The sequence below is a fragment of the Ceratotherium simum genome, chromosome 6, assembly GCF_057802395.1.
Source record: "Ceratotherium simum simum isolate JZ-2026a chromosome 6, ASM5780239v1, whole genome shotgun sequence".
Taxonomy (NCBI): domain Eukaryota; kingdom Metazoa; phylum Chordata; class Mammalia; order Perissodactyla; family Rhinocerotidae; genus Ceratotherium; species Ceratotherium simum.
Genome location: NC_141905.1, coordinates 84,078,579 through 84,094,314, shown reverse-complemented (window position 1 = coordinate 84,094,314; position 15,736 = coordinate 84,078,579).

The following is a 15,736-nucleotide window of genomic DNA, read 5'->3' as shown; positions in this document are numbered from 1 at the left end:
GCATCGGGCACACAGCCAGGCATGGAGCAGGTGTGCAATTGATGGGAGGAAATGATATCAATGTTTGTTGCAAATATCTAAACTACTCACTTTCATTCATAACCCTCAAACATCTCTACAGATCCTAATTCAGCAGATGCCATTCTCATCCTAATGACACATAGGAAATGGGATATAGCAGTGCATTCTCCCTTTGAAGGGTTTGTTTCTGGGGTTGGCTTTTGTGTGCAATCAAGCGTTGGATAAGAGCGTCATCTGAGAAGAGGAAAACAAAGCTGACACAGATCCAGTGTGTCGGGTGAACAGGCAGGGGCTCCAGCGAGGCACTCATTTGCCTGATGGCCTTCATGCCCTCCTGTAGTGCCCATTCCTGGACTCCTTCACAGAGCCTGAGAGCTTTGTGTCTCTTCTGTTTCTTCTAACAGACTTGAAGCACCAAGATTCATGCAGTCTGTCTCCTATTGGCTGGGAGTCTGCCCCAGGAGAGCCAGTGTTTTGGGATTAGTTCCAAGTCCAGCTCTTCTGTTTTCCTGTCTGTAAAATGTGGATAATAATTCCTGTCTCAGTGGGTAGATGTGGAGTTAAGCGGATGACATTGTTAAGGGGACTATAGGGCCGGCCCCGTGGCTTAGCGGTTAAGTGCATGCGCTCCACTACTGGCAGCCCGGGTTCGGAACCCTGGGCACGCACCGACGCACCGCTTCTCCGGCCGTGCTGAGGCCATGTCCCACATACAGCAACTAGAAGGATGTGCAACTATGACATACAACTATCTACTGGGGCTTTGGGGGGAAAAAAAAAAAGGAGGATTGGCAATAGATGTTAGCTCAGGGCTGATCTTCCTCACACACAGACAAAAATAAATAAATAAATAAATAAATAAATAAATAAAGGGGACTATATGTCCACATTTGTCGAGATGGTCCAGTTTATGCCTGTTATCAGGACGTGTTTGTTAATCCCTTTTCACTCTCAAAGGTGTCCCAGTTTGTATGACGGCCACCCTAAACACACAGATACCCAGCAATTGTATTTGCTTTGGTTGTTGATAATGATTGATGATCATAATCACAGAAAGGTCGCTGTTATTGTTAGCAGTTCAGTGGGACTGAATTATATAAAACCACAAAAAAATCCTCTTTCATATTATGCTTCCATGCAATTAAAAACTTCTCATTTTTCTTATTAGAAAATATCGTGATTTATGTGGATCAAAAAATGTGCCAAACACATAAGCTTTTACTATTTCCCTATGATAGCTTCATAGATTTGGGTATTTGTTTTTCTTCCTGTAGAAACCTGTGAGGCTGATTATTTTTTTTCTCAGTAACCTTTGCTCTCTTCTGGATAAACTTTAGTTCATCTTTTCAAAGATCACATGTATTTAGGATGTTCATTAGATAACTAAAGTTTACCTTTTTATAGTCATTATTATAAAAGTCATTCATCTTATTCAGTCTTCTCCATTGTAAAAGATATTTTTACTTACTGTCATTATTTTATTAGTTAAGCTCCTCTAACATACCAGGGTTTGTTTGCTAGCATCCCTGATTCTTGAGCTCAGAGTCTGAAAGTTGAGCACCGAAGGAACAGGGGGAAACAGAAAACTCTTCCCCTTAATTGTCATGTGGGATTTCAGGCGAAACCACAGTGAATGGGAAGTTACGGTGAAAAGGCACCACGGACTGAAGATTCAGGGGGTGTATGTAGATGAGGACCTGGAACCCCTTTGGGGGCATTTCAAGGATCATCTTTCAAAATCTGGAATCCTCTCTTTGGCCCAAGGCAGTGTCCTTTGGCCTTCTGCCAGGGTCGCCCTGGCGGCATGACTGAGTCCCAGGAAGGAAGGGAGGCTGCCTCCCTGACCCGCTAAGCACTCTGGTTTTTTGATATATGGTCAACATTCCAAATGGTTGAAACCAAAGACATCGTTAATAAAGGACGAGTCTGAAGTAACATTTGAAGCAGTGTGATACATTTCACATTACAGTAGAAGGAGAAGATTTATCATCTTGGAGGATAAGCCCTTTTCCTGGAGTTACTCAAGCCTAACAGTTTCTTGAGGCTGAAACAAAAGGTCTATCACAAGCTGTGATTTATGTAAAAAGCTCTGATGGAACACATCTTGTTAGAGGCGGAATGGAGAGCTTTTGAGTTTGGTCACAGTTGGGAAACAAATGGCTCGGCCTCAAGAAGCTGACTTGTGCTTGTGTAGAGTCTGTTTTTTAATCTTTATGGGAATTCTTTTAACTTCAGAGTGGGCTTTGCTGTTGTAGGCAAGGCCGTAGCTTGTCCTCATTGAGTAGAGCCAAGCTTTATCTCCCCAGTCCCCCTCCCAGTGTTTTGCAGAGAGTAGGCACTTGAATACTGGTGGGATGGAGTAAGGCTTGGAGTCCTTGCAGGACAACTTAAGACGTGTCTGTACAGGACACATCAGTGTGATTTGAGGAGTTGCACTATCTTCTCTCTAACCACTCAAACCATTTTAAAAGATGGAAACTGTAAGCAAATATTTTTAATACCAAACGGCAAAGCAAGCATGCAAAAAGGGAAAACAAGGGCTGAAATCAGGTGACCTGGGCGAGTAGATGCTGCTGCCTCCTCGAGTGGGGTCCCGTCTCAGGCAGTAATGCAGAGGTCCTTCAGGAATGTCAGCGAGTGGACTGCAGCCAGAAAACCGGGGCGGCTCGTGGGCTCGCACCAGTCAAAATATTGATGTGTTCGTGGATACTGTGACCCTTGGCTAACACACCTGACTTTTTGTACTGTTTACACAAGCACTTGAAACTGTAGTTGTGCTGGGGGTGACCAGTAGACAGTTTGCTTTCACCAGCACACACTCTGCTTTTGAAAAATGGCTTGTTTTTCTTTGTGGGCTTGAGTTTCACATTGGAGCTGAGTTCTTGTCATCTTCCTGTTGAGTCCTGTCCCTGCCAGGGGCAGCACAGTGCCTTCTGGTGGGTGTGCCTTCTCTCTTCTCCTGCACCCTTCGGGTCACTCCTGAGTTGACCTAATGTGTGTCAGCTGTTGCATAAAGCCTTCCCTGATGGCCTGGTCTTTAGTCAACCCTCTCTCCCTAGTCATTCCCCTGCTGCCCTCAGAATCTAAGTCCCACAGTCAATCGCTTCACTGTGTGCTGCGATTTCAGTGGCCCTGAACTGAACTGCACACTCCTCGAGGGGAAGGCCCTGTTCTGTGATGTCCCCATGTATTTAACACAGATTTAAACCCAGAGTCTATGGAAGGAGAAGGAGAGGGGCAGCTGGAACCACGGAGGAGGCAAGAGGAAAGAGAAACACAATGTGGGATTGGCCCTGAGCCAGAGCTGTCACAGATCCCTTCACTCTCCTGCCAGCAGTGCCGTGGGTAGTGTCATCCCTGTGTCCCCCAGGGGAGGCTGAGGGCCGGAAGGAGGAAGGCACTCACCTGGGTTGGACAGCCCAAACTGCCAGGAGTAGGGTGACATTTGGATGCAGGTGGCCTGGAACCATAGCTGGGTACCACACGGCCCCTCCCAGAAGGCACAGGCGGGAGTGGTAAGCCGAGGCTCCAGGGGAGGCTGGCCTGAGCTGGCCAGTTTCAGAAGGGCAGGAGATGTCGGGCTGGACAGACAGACAGCATGGGCAGACAAGCTAGAGGACCTCCAAGGTCAAGCCCAGGAGTTTGGACCAGGTGCATGCGAAAGGGGGTGTAGAGAAGGGTTTTGATCAGGAAAGTGGCCCAGTGAGAGTTCCAGGCCAACTTGCATGGCAGCCAAGAGTTGGCAAGATGAGGGAAAGGGATAAGAAGTGGAGGCCTGGGGGCCCAGCTGACGAGCAGTGCCCTCATCCACGCAGCAGCCACGGAAAGTGGGCTAATGGCCCATGGCAGGGCTGAAGGTCCCATTCCAGGCAGTTTGCTGTTCTAGAACCAAAAATGGTCTATGCGTGGCCACCTGCATTCAACTAGGAGTCCAAGGTGAGTCATTATGAACATCGTAGACACTCGTCTCTGACATTTGCTCCTGTCAGTGGCCTATTCTTCATTTTTAAAAAACTTAGTGCTTTTGTTTTAAAGTAACAAAAGAAACTCAATCACTACAAAAGGGTATTGTGAATAAGTGAATCTTCTGATCGCCTTCTCCCAGAACCTCCAGAACCTTCTCTCAGAGGCAACCACTGTTTCCAGTCCCTCATATACATTTCCAGAGACAATCCATGTATGTATTAACATATCTTCGTACTGCTACTACTGTTGATCATGATGATGGGGAAGAGAATAGCAGCTGGTATTTACATAATGTTTACTGTATATCAGGCACCATTCTAAGTGCCTTACAAATATTTTCCCGTAGAAACTCCTCACAGCAGCCCCACACGGTAGGAACTGTGACTATCCCCCTGGTTTACGGATGGGGAAACAGAGGAGGGAGTGACCTCTCCACGCCTCACAGCTAAGGGAGGGTGGAGCTGGGATGGGACTGCATTGTGCTGGTCATCCTGCATCGGGCTTCTTGTACTTACCTGCTGGCGCTCACTCCGGCCCAGCCACACACTGCCACCTCATGGTTTTAGTGTCTGCACAGGATGCGTGGGTTAGATGAACCCAAATTCACCTAACCAGCTTCTTACGGACGGGCATTCAGGTTGTTTCCAGTCTTCTCGTTTCACTATATTTTTGAAGTGATTTATTGGGTCAAGTCATAAAATTGGACTTTTGTGGTCACTATGTCATTTCCTTAAGAGTAATAATGAGACCTTTGTGAAGCTGCTTATCACTGAACCTGGAATTCACCTCAGTTCAGAAAGCTGGTTTTGAAAAGAAGGAACCTGCTTTAATTTGCCTTTACTATGTCCCTGGAAGGTCAAGGCAACGGATGGTCTCTGCTTTGAGGGGTGAGCCAGCAAGAGCTTGTTCTAGTGTTTTGGCTGGGAAACTTTTAAGAACAGTATTGAAACACCCTCCTGGTGCTCTGGTTCCAACTGAATGCTTTTGGCATCCTGGGAGCTTTTCAAAATATGGATTATCAGTTGCAATAATAATTAGTTTTAGTCACATGGAGATTTAATATTAAGAATAAATATTGTTTTATGTCAATGGGTAATTTAGCCTGTGCATATTTTTATACTTAGCAATTATTCTGCAACCTTCATAGAGAAAATGTTTGAGAACATTCAGTGGGCGGTTTATTTATTTCAGTGAGTTGGTAAAGTCTAGCATATCATTTCGCAAAGTCCTGTTGAAACAAATGCTCAATCAATTATTGATTGATTTTTTTTCTGCCTGTTTGCCTGAGATACTCACTTAAGAATTGGTAATGTTCCACAAATTTCCTCTGGCCATTTAATTGGGCCTCATCTCTGAAATGTCCTAGTGTAAAATTAGGTAAAGGAAGTGAATTATTTTTAAAGAAAAAAACACATACACATCACATCATGTACAATCTAAGATTGTACTGTCAAGTAAAAAAGATAACCTATAGCATTTTATTGTTTATAAAATTCTGGTTTATAATACCTTGGCCAGAGCACGGATGTTTCCATATTTAGTAGATCTCTGGGCTTAGTCCACCTCTAAAATAATGAATACAGTCCTTCTTCAAGTATTTATTGAGCACCTATTATCTGCTAGACACTGCAGGAAAAAAATGGTGAGCAAAATGTGAATCTTGTAGACCTTTGTAGGGTGGGGATAAGATCTGATGTGTATTTAAAAAAAAGATCCCTCCTACAACTCTGTGAATATACTAAAAAAACACTCAACTGTATACTTTAAAGGGGCAAATTTTATGGTATGTGAATTATATATTAATAATGCTGTTATTAAAAAAAATGCCTGGGCCGGCCCTGTGGCTTAGCGGTTAAGTGTGCACGCTCCACTGCTGGCGGCCCAGGTTCAGATCCCGGGTGCGCACCGACGCACCACTTCTCCGGCCATGCTGAGGCCGAGTCCCACATACAGCAACTAGAAGGATGTGCAACTATGACATACAACTATCTACTGGGGCTTTGGGGAAAAAAATAAATAAATAAAATAAATAAATAAATAAATAAATAAAATCCCTGTGGGTGCATGAGGGAAAATACACAGGGAGCGGTTGGTGAGGCTGAGCTCAGAGGCACAAATGCATTCTTAAGTATTTGGTGGTGACTAAAGAGGAAAAGTCCTTTGCCTACTATTGCAATAAAATTGAAAAGAATTGATCTCTCCATAATCAAAGCTGCTCTTTTTAATTAAATTCAGAAGAATCTATATGTTTATGTTCAAGAGAGAACCTATATCAGTCACTGAAATGGATAAAATTAGATTAGCAAAGCTAGACTGAGATCGAGTAGCACGTGTGAAACCAGGACAGCAGTTTTCTTCAGATGTACGGGAAGAGAACGGATTGGCCTAAACAAAAACAAGAGCAAAGAAACGCTGCCACTTAACTCTCCATCATTAATTTTGTTTGCTTTTGGAGATTGTTACCAAAAGATGAACTAATGTTTAATCAAGATAAATATACCTTAATTTTTCATAAAGCTGGGTGGGACGTGTGGACATTCGGAATGTACCATTCGTTCCTCAGTTCAAGATCAAGTTGGTAGAATTTAGTCATTTGGAAAATGGCAGCGTCCTAATCATTGTTAGAACAAATCGTTATTTTTTCACAATTCTAATTAATGAACCCAAGCTGTGTTGCTTCAATACTGACACCATACTTTCAGAATGAATTTTCACATCTGTGTGTCAAACTGTTTTTCAAGTCTGTGGATGAGCATGCATAAAGGAGGAGAAAATCCTCATTTGGAAAATAGAGCCCTATGCCTGAATCTTCATCAACAGCACAGTCCCTGCCATCGCGATGCAGAGCCAGGCTGTCCAGCTGCAGAGCACCAGGGCTGGGAGCACATGGAACCCAAGTTCCATCTCCTGGGGCAGCAGTTAAACCCTGGTAACCGCTTATTCCTTTCCTGTCACCTAAATTCGGCATTCCACCCTAGACTTCACAACTGCTCCAGCCCAAGAGGATTATTTGGTCTGATTTGTTTCAAGTAACAGAAAACCCTACTGGAAATAGCTTATGCACAAAGGGTGTTCATCAGCTCACGTGGTCTCCCTTGCTCTGTACTTTCCTCTTTGTGGGCTTCATTATCCATCTGTATCTGTCCACAGGAAGCACAGATGGCTCTTGGCAGGTCCAGGGTCACGTGGTCTTAGGTTCCCTCTCCTTTGAGAATATGTGAACTCTCTTTCCCATTCTCTGTGGCAATCACTGGAGGAAGAAGAGCTTAAGTGAGGCACCCATCCCTTGAGGACCAATCACTGAGCCCAGGAGGGTGGAGTACCCTGCCTGGCTAACCTTGGGAACATGCCCCAGGTCAGGTGCACGTGTAGCTCCACATGACCCATCGACCCTTGACTAGAAGATAAGTTAACCACCCCCATTTCACTCCATAAACCGTGGTGGAGAGGGGACAAGATCACAGTGATGGGCCCTCCCCTTTGTGAAAGGAGCAGGGGAGGGGACGCGCCTCAGGCAAGTTTGGAGGCAGTTGTTGTTTGATGTCACAGGGATGGATTCCCTCCACCTGGCCAGTGTGCCTTCTGGGGAATCGGCTGCATCTTCGTTCTCTCCGTAGCGTCTCCTCTGGCAGCCTCGTGTGCCCCATGTGGTTGCAGATGGCGGCGGCAGCTTACATCCTTCACGTTATGATACCACAGCCCCCCAACGGGAAAAGAGAGAAGCTCCTTATGTCACACTGGCCTGAGTAAGACCAAGACCTCCCCTTGGCGGAGTCAGTTCCATCAAACCACAAAAACTAAGAATGGCAAAAGGGCAGTTACCCGAAGGAAAATGTGGCAGAACACAGGAACCAGAAGCCACCCATAAATGCCCACCACAACCTTTCCATGATCTCCCAGGCTGTCAGACCTCTCATGGGTTTCCTCCTTCCCTGTCAACCGACCCCTGATGTCCAGAAAAGCCCTTGCTCCAGATCAACCCAGGCCTCTGCTCTCTCCTCTGCCTTCCAAAGTGAAAAGCACTGGTGGAGAGACATCTCTCTTCCCTGGGCAGATAGCCACACGTCATTCCTGGCTCCCTGCCACCTCTGCTGAGCAGGGCTCCCTGGTGACTGCCCTCATGTCCTAGTCATCATCTCCCATTCCAGCCATTTCAAACATTCCTCTCCTCCAGCACCTTCTTCATTTGACTCATTTATTCAACCTCTAGGAGAGACTCATCCACGCATCCTGTCAGCCAGAATGTTTTCCAGGATGATGTGCCCCTCCTCCCACCCCATTCCATCACACTTTGCTTCTTCCCGTCTGGTGTATGGCATGCCATGTGGGCATTGCCTCGATACTGGACTGGGACCTGATGGGGCCAGGTGCTAGGTGACTCACATGGGGCTGGCACCCAGGGGAGGGAGGAAGGAATTTCTGTAGAGACTGCCTCTCCCTCTTGGGCTGAGGACTTGAGTATACAATGCAATAATGTTTGTAAAGCACCCATCACAGCCCGTGGTGCAGAGCATATCATTAGTCAACAATAGCTGCTGTTATCCCAGCATTATCATGTGCTATTTCTGGAAGGATGAAATGGAGTGCAACAGGCAGAGATAAAGGGAAGGACCTTCCCCAAAGCGGGTCAGCCAGGAAGAGGCCAGCAGGCATGGATGCACCTGGCAGGTAGGGGGAGATAGGACATTCTGCAAACGAGTTGACTGTCGCACCCAGGAAAGATCGAGAATCAAGCTTGTGAATTAAGTCAGTGTCTGGAGAATCTCAAGATATAGTTCTTTGTGATTCTGCATTAATAAGAGCATTAAGGAGAATAAGTTACATGTGCATTATGTTTAGTAGAATAGCCCCAGTGAAGCTGAATGCTCACTAGAATAATCAGCGATATTTTGAACTTTCATGGATCCAGACCCCTAAATCTGTTCAATCATGTGCTCTGCTATTGAGTTCAATGCTAATTGGGCTGGGAGCTATAGTAAAGGAAGAGTAAAGAGCTTCTGGTTTTATAAAATCTTTGTCTTGGATCCTGTATCCAGTGTAAGGACATAGTCCTTGTTTTGTCATCCTCTTCCTGAAAACTTCTTGAATAGCTATTGACAGAATGCAGGTGAAATATCTGGATTATTTTGATAATTGTATGACCACTGTCTCAAACTCTACAGTTTGTAAAATCTGACTGTTGCATTTGTCGCAATTAAAGGTATGACAAATCATCATATCATGATAAATCCTCCTAAATTCTACGTGACAACAGGACACCCCAGTCATTTATTTCATCACCATCAATTATCCTTTTGAATGCGAAAGAATAGTCACTGCTTAAGACAGTTTTGTCTTTTATGCCAAGACAAGAAGGGAAGACTGTTGATCAGGTAATTTTTATTCATTTTTACCAGTTTGGAACAATTTACATGTCCAGGAGAATTTTATAGAGGTGTCCAAAGAAATTTATACTCAAGGATGCTACCATAATAAAGATTTCAGAAGCTGCATTATCTTTTCACCCTCTTCATGAAGGTGTGAACAGTCTACATTTTCTGGAAGTAGCCGTGAGAAGCAATTAAAGCATGAAAAATGGACCTTCTGTGTTGATAGGATTTTGGTTCCCTGCCAGAATTCCTAACTGTGAGTTGATGGTGTTCTTGCCTTTAGAATTTCAGCTTTCACTGGTCTCGATTTTGACAGCAGTATAATGAGTAATAGAGAAGTTTCATTTATTCTTGAAAAGAAATGTTCTGTCATTTGACAATTCTCAGAGAATATTCTTAATGACAAGAAGTTGGCGCAAAATTGAGGAAAAACTCGATTTGTATAGGCTAGGGGACGTGATTGCCAAGAAAGTCGTGGGAAGTAGGAAAAAAACCTCTTTCTTTTCTTCTCCTTTCTAAGCTGCTGTGCAAGAGTTTCTGATGAATAAGATTCAGACAAGTTGACTCACCCCATTGGGCTTCACAGCTTTCTACTGCAACAGTCAAATAATCGTTGTGACTTGGACTGTTCTCTTTCTGCCCAGTCTTCCTATGTTTTGAGCTACTGGTTTCTTCTGTCTGCATTTTGAGGTGTTGATGTCCCCCAATAAATGTGTGATGTATTTCCTGTTGGCTAATCACCTATCATTGAAAAGCAAAGATAAACCGTATTTGCTTTCTTTCTTTTTATTGTAACTTCATTAAGAACTCTATGTATGGTGTGCCTATCCGGTGTCTCCCACATTTATTTGTTCTTGTACACAATTACGTATGAATCTTCAAGAGCCATCCAGCCAACCAAGAACTAGAGCCTGATGAAGCCAGAACATGTTTCTGGACCTCAGCACTACTGACTTTTGCAGAGGAAGGGATCATTCTTTGTTGAGAGGGGCTGTCCTGTGCATTGTAGGATGTTTAGCAGCATCCCTGGCCTCTACCCACAATCTGCCCCCCGAGTTGTAACAACCAAAAATGCTTCCAGTCATCGCCATTGTCCCCTTGGGGGCAAAATAACCCCCAGTTGAGAACCACTGATTTAAAATAAGGAAGTTTTATGGCAGCTTCTTCAAATCCCCAAGGATCTCCTTCCCTTGTCTCAGTCAATTGATGAGAAGTATTTCTTCATCAGAGCAGCGTAAGTCCCATACACGGGATGCAATTCTGTGAATAATAACTGTATTTAAAACATACATTACCAGAAAAAAATTACAGAGATAATTGAAATATGTTAGTTACGTGGAAAACTAGCTCTCCACTATTTTTCCTTTTAGTGTTATTCATGTTAAAACATGTAAGGATGTCTGTATATTTTTGTAATCTTATCTAGCAATTTATTCTGGAATTTAATCTCTGATTCCTGAGGGATGATGATAAGGAGATGAGTGGAACAAGAATCTGAAAAAATATTGGTGCTTGAGTAACCATTTAAATCACAGCAGCTTTAATCTTCTTAGTATCAGTAAATAATCTAGAGTAATATAAACTTTGAAAGTTTTGCAAAAATGTTAGATAGCCACAAAAGAAATTATATTTTAGTAACCAGTTGCTATGTGAGTCAGTATAATCAGAGTGGAAGCAATCGTATTTTACATTGGGTTTATTATTGGTAGACAAGGGCCTAGACGAAATCTTCAATACCGATAGCATTTCAAATGTGAGAAAATAATGTTTGAAGTGCACAGATGTATGTTGACCTCTTCTTTGAGAATTGTTCTTAAATGATCATTTTAATGTAGTTTCACGTAAAATATCTGACCTCAAATCAAATTTTAATAATTTGCATAATCTGTGCCATATCACAGCTCAGATTGTGAGAAAAGACCCCACAAGAAAAGTCATACCTTTGACCACATGCCTCAGTATTTCTTTCTTATGAAATCAGAAGTATGTCAACTCTGCTAATATTTTTGGAACCATGCAGCATTGCTTTCTGCAGATAAAGGCATAATAAACTCCTCTCCCTTTTCTGTGTCCTGTCTCCCCACTCCTCTCTTTTCCCAAGCTTTCTAATCCAAGGTCACAAAATATCCATCTGAAATGACTTCCAGTTTATGTTCTTAATCTTTGTTTTCCTTCCTCTGTATCTGCAGAGAATTGCAAAGCCTTCAGGAGAAAGAAAACCCACATACTACAACACAGAGCATGCTTCTTGCACGTTTCTTTCTTTAAATGTTACTAGCCAGATAATCTTATAATTGTTTAGTATTTGGTCTTAGCAGATACAAACATCTTGTAAGAGAAAAAGACAGTTAGTGTGTTTGTCAACCTTTGATATGAATACGCATGTTCTGGAAGCAGGAGACTGTGTTTCTCTTTATTCTTGTGATGTTCTGATTAACTTAATTCCCTGGCTGAGTGTTAAGGAGTCAACTCATTTTTATTTTAATTTTAATGCTTGTGTTTGAAAATGTTTTCAAAATTGAATTAGTGTGTCTCCCCAGACCAGGTAGGAGAGTGTCCCAACTGAGTATAATTTAATGGCATGTTGCCGTTTTTGGATTTAGAGTCTTGAAGTTTGTCAGGGTCAGCATTTCTGTGGGTTTGACAAGTACTTTTTGAAAAGGTAAGAAAGAAATTCAGTGTCTGTGTTACTAGTTCTATAGATGGTAGTCCTAACTTGCAGAATGACCTTGTTTTCCTATAATCTACTTCCCCTTATAAAGAAAGTTTAACACCACCACGGTGTCAGAGATTTCTGAGGTCCAGTTATTTGAGTTCAGGTTAGACACAGCTTTACTGTATTCAAGGTAATTTGTTTAGATGTTGCTTGAAAAAAAATGGGCATTTCTCCAGACACATGAAGTCTTGCTGGGAAGGCTAGATGACAGCCTTCCCACCAAGATTTTTAGACTATGATGTGTTATCTTTTTTTAGTGTGGATGAGTGTATGTATTAGTGTACATTACTGGAATTTACCCAGATACCAGTGATGTTTTTGCTCATAAAACTGATCATCTGGTGACCAGACTATCTCAAATTTTTTAAAATATCAACTCAACAAGAATAAAAAAGAATATCATCACAATATGCTGATCAGCATTTCCCAAGCAGTAACATGTTATGTGTATTCTAGGACTGCCAAAGAGAGTCATAAAGTGATGGGAGAGCAGAGATACAAGGAGTTTGCAAAATCTGAGACAAGATGTCTTAGCCTGGGTTTTGTCTTCACTTCTGGAAAATACAACGTGAGTTTGCATTTCACCTACCTGATGCCAGGTGTCCATTTGACCTGTGGAAGCCTATCTCTTTCAAAAGGACTTTCTATGTGAAGGATAGACCATGTTTAACAAATGTACTGATCCTGCATTGGTATGGATTGAGCTGAGTTTCAAGAAACTATAAGGAATCAGTGGATATGGGTGGTCCCATTCATTTCAGGTTTTACAACTGTTACTAACTTTAAATTAAATCTTTAGCCATCCTATATGAAGTGTGTTCTTGTGATTAAACCAATTAGACTTAAGAGGAATGAAGTTGGCCCAAAGTACCTAGGAATTTTTTCTTTTCTGTATAGTCAGAATTCTTCTGGTTGTGAGTGACAGAAAGCCAACTCAAACCACTTAATGAAAAGGTAAAGAAATTTTGCACCACATAACGGGAGGCAAGGTGCAACTTGCTTCAGGTGTGGCCAGAGCCAAGGGCTCAGAATGTCATCAGGGCCCTGTCTCTTGGTCAGATTGTCTTGCTAGGGTTAAGAAGGCCATCGACATCCCCAGACACCTGTACTCTCAGCTTTGGAACCACAGGTGAAAGATGCCATCTTTCCTAGGAACCTCAAGCAAAGTCTTGAGGTGGTATCCTCTTGGCCTGGCTTTCATCACGTACCTGTCCCTGAACCAATCACCATGGCTAGGAAACCGGGATTACCCTGGCAAAACTTGGTTTTCATGCCAATTCCTGTGACTATAGGTGGGGTCAGACCTTCCTAATCCACTTATAATGGGGTGTCTACAGGAGTGCGGGGTATGTTACCAGCCAAAGGGGGAAGGATTGATGGATAGAAGGGGGAAAAGAAAACGCGACTAGAACAGCAGTGGTGGAAGTGTAAAAATAGAATCTGGATGACATACATCTAAAAGATATTCAACACACTTATTTATGATGTGGAAGGCTCTTTCCTAGGAAGTCTAGAAGATACCAAAAGTATAAGAAATAGTTCTGTCCTTTGGGAGCTTGTGTCCTAGTGAATTCATTCAACAAACATTTATGGAGCCCCTGTGATAAATTTGCATTTCCGAACATATATTTGACCATACCAGGCTCTGTGCTGGGTGCTGGTTAGATAGTATTGGTGAGCAAAATGAGTCCAGTTCCTGCCTTCATGGAGTTTGGACTCCGTGGGGGGGACTAGAGGGAACTTCCTGTGTGGAGCACTGATCACAGAGAGAAATCACATGGTCCCACCCTCCAGTCTAGGCCAGTGTTTCTCAGACATTAATGTGCATCCCCAAAGTGGGGTCCCAGGGCCTGCAGCATCAGCATCACCCAGGGGTTTGTTCATGAAGATCAGGCTACACTAACACTGTACTGCTAAATCCATTTTCACAAGATTCTCAGGTGATCCATGTGCACGTTAAAGTTTAGGAGGCTCTGGTCTAGATCCGTGGTTGGCCAACAAGGACCCTTGGGCCAAATCTGCCTGTTGTTATCAAGTTTTGTTGAAACACAGCCATGCCCATTCACTTTTAGATTGTCTGTGGCTGCTTTGACACTACCAGGGCAGAGTTGAGCAGGTGTGACAAAGACTGTATGGCCTGGAAATCCTAAACTGTTTGCTATCTGGCCCTTCACAGAAAAGATTTGCTGACTCCTGCTCTAGTAGGTAAGATAAAGTCATAAGCAGGGCCAACTTAATGAGTGTGCAAACCGAGTGGTCATACAGGTCCCCAGACTTAGAAGGGCCGTGTGGTTGGCTCAGTGCTCTGCTGTTGCTATCTTCAAATTCTTAATAATTTATGAGCAAGGGGCACTACATTTTCCTCTGCACTGGAAACCACAAGTTATGTAGCTGGTCCTGCTGGTAAGCCAAAAATTATATTAGCTTAGCGACTCTGAGCCACATGTGTGCACAGGGTGCCAGGGAAGGAGCGACTAGCCTGGCCTCGGGGTCAGTCGAGGCTCCCTCGCGTTGCTCGTTGACTAAGCCTTGAGGGATGAGAGATTTTTCCAGAGGGCCCTCACCCGGGAAGACAGGACATGAGTGAGTGTATATGCTTTCCGATATAGGTAATAGAGAATCCAACCCAAAGTGGCTTCAACAGCGAGGAGTTGATTATCTCACGTAAACAGTCATCCAGAAATGGCGCTTCTCGATTCATGCAGCAGCTGAACCCCAGCCGTGCTCTGGGGCAGCCACTCCGTGATTCTCCGGACTTTCTCCTCGTAGTCACAGGTGATGCTTCAGTTCCAAGCATCACACCTTCGCCCAACAGTGTCTAATGGTAAAAAAAGAAAAAGAAAGAAGAAGCCATGTTTCCTCCCTTGCATTGCTCTTTCTGTTAGGGAAGAAAACCTTTCCAGAAAGCTCCCCAGCAGACCCATTGACCTGGGTTGGTTCACAGGGATGGGGAGACCAACCGTTTTCAGCCTCAGTGGCGGGAGGTGGCTCTGCCATGAGGAGGAAGGGCTGGGACTAATAGCAAGAGGCTCGGCAGCCAAGCTGTCCATCACAGGCCGGTTGGCAGTGGCTGCTTCTATTGCAAAGACCTCGTTGTAGGATGCCTTCAACTCCTGGGTAAAGCCCTGAGGACATTGAAAAGATGACTTGGTTCACACACACACAAGACTGATTTACTCAAGTTTTCCAAGAACACATCTACCACAGAAAAGAAGGTCCATCAGGAACAGCTCGGCTCCAAAGAGACGGCTGGGGCGTTGCACGGTCCCCATGGGTCACACCCTCCCATCGCCCAAAGTGATGAAGCTTTTTTTTTTCAAGTGCTGCTGATCAGTTTTTGAGGAATTTGTGGGAATGAGGAGGAAAATTGTACCTGGAAAGATATTTGGTCAGATCCTGTCAGATAAGTAAAGGATACTCAGAGTATGTTTGGGAAACATGATTTCTTATCTAAAAATTGAATGGCTCTTCGGGAAAATGGTATTTGATGCTTGGATAGAGTTTATGCCTAAATCATTTTCCTCACTGACTTCTGTGTTTCCACATGTTTACGTTTTTATATTTGTTCAAAAAAGAACGTCTGAAATCTGTAAAACATAATTTTTCTTGGATGAAGCACCTACATTCCATACAGGAATTCCACTATACTTGCTTTTTATAAAAT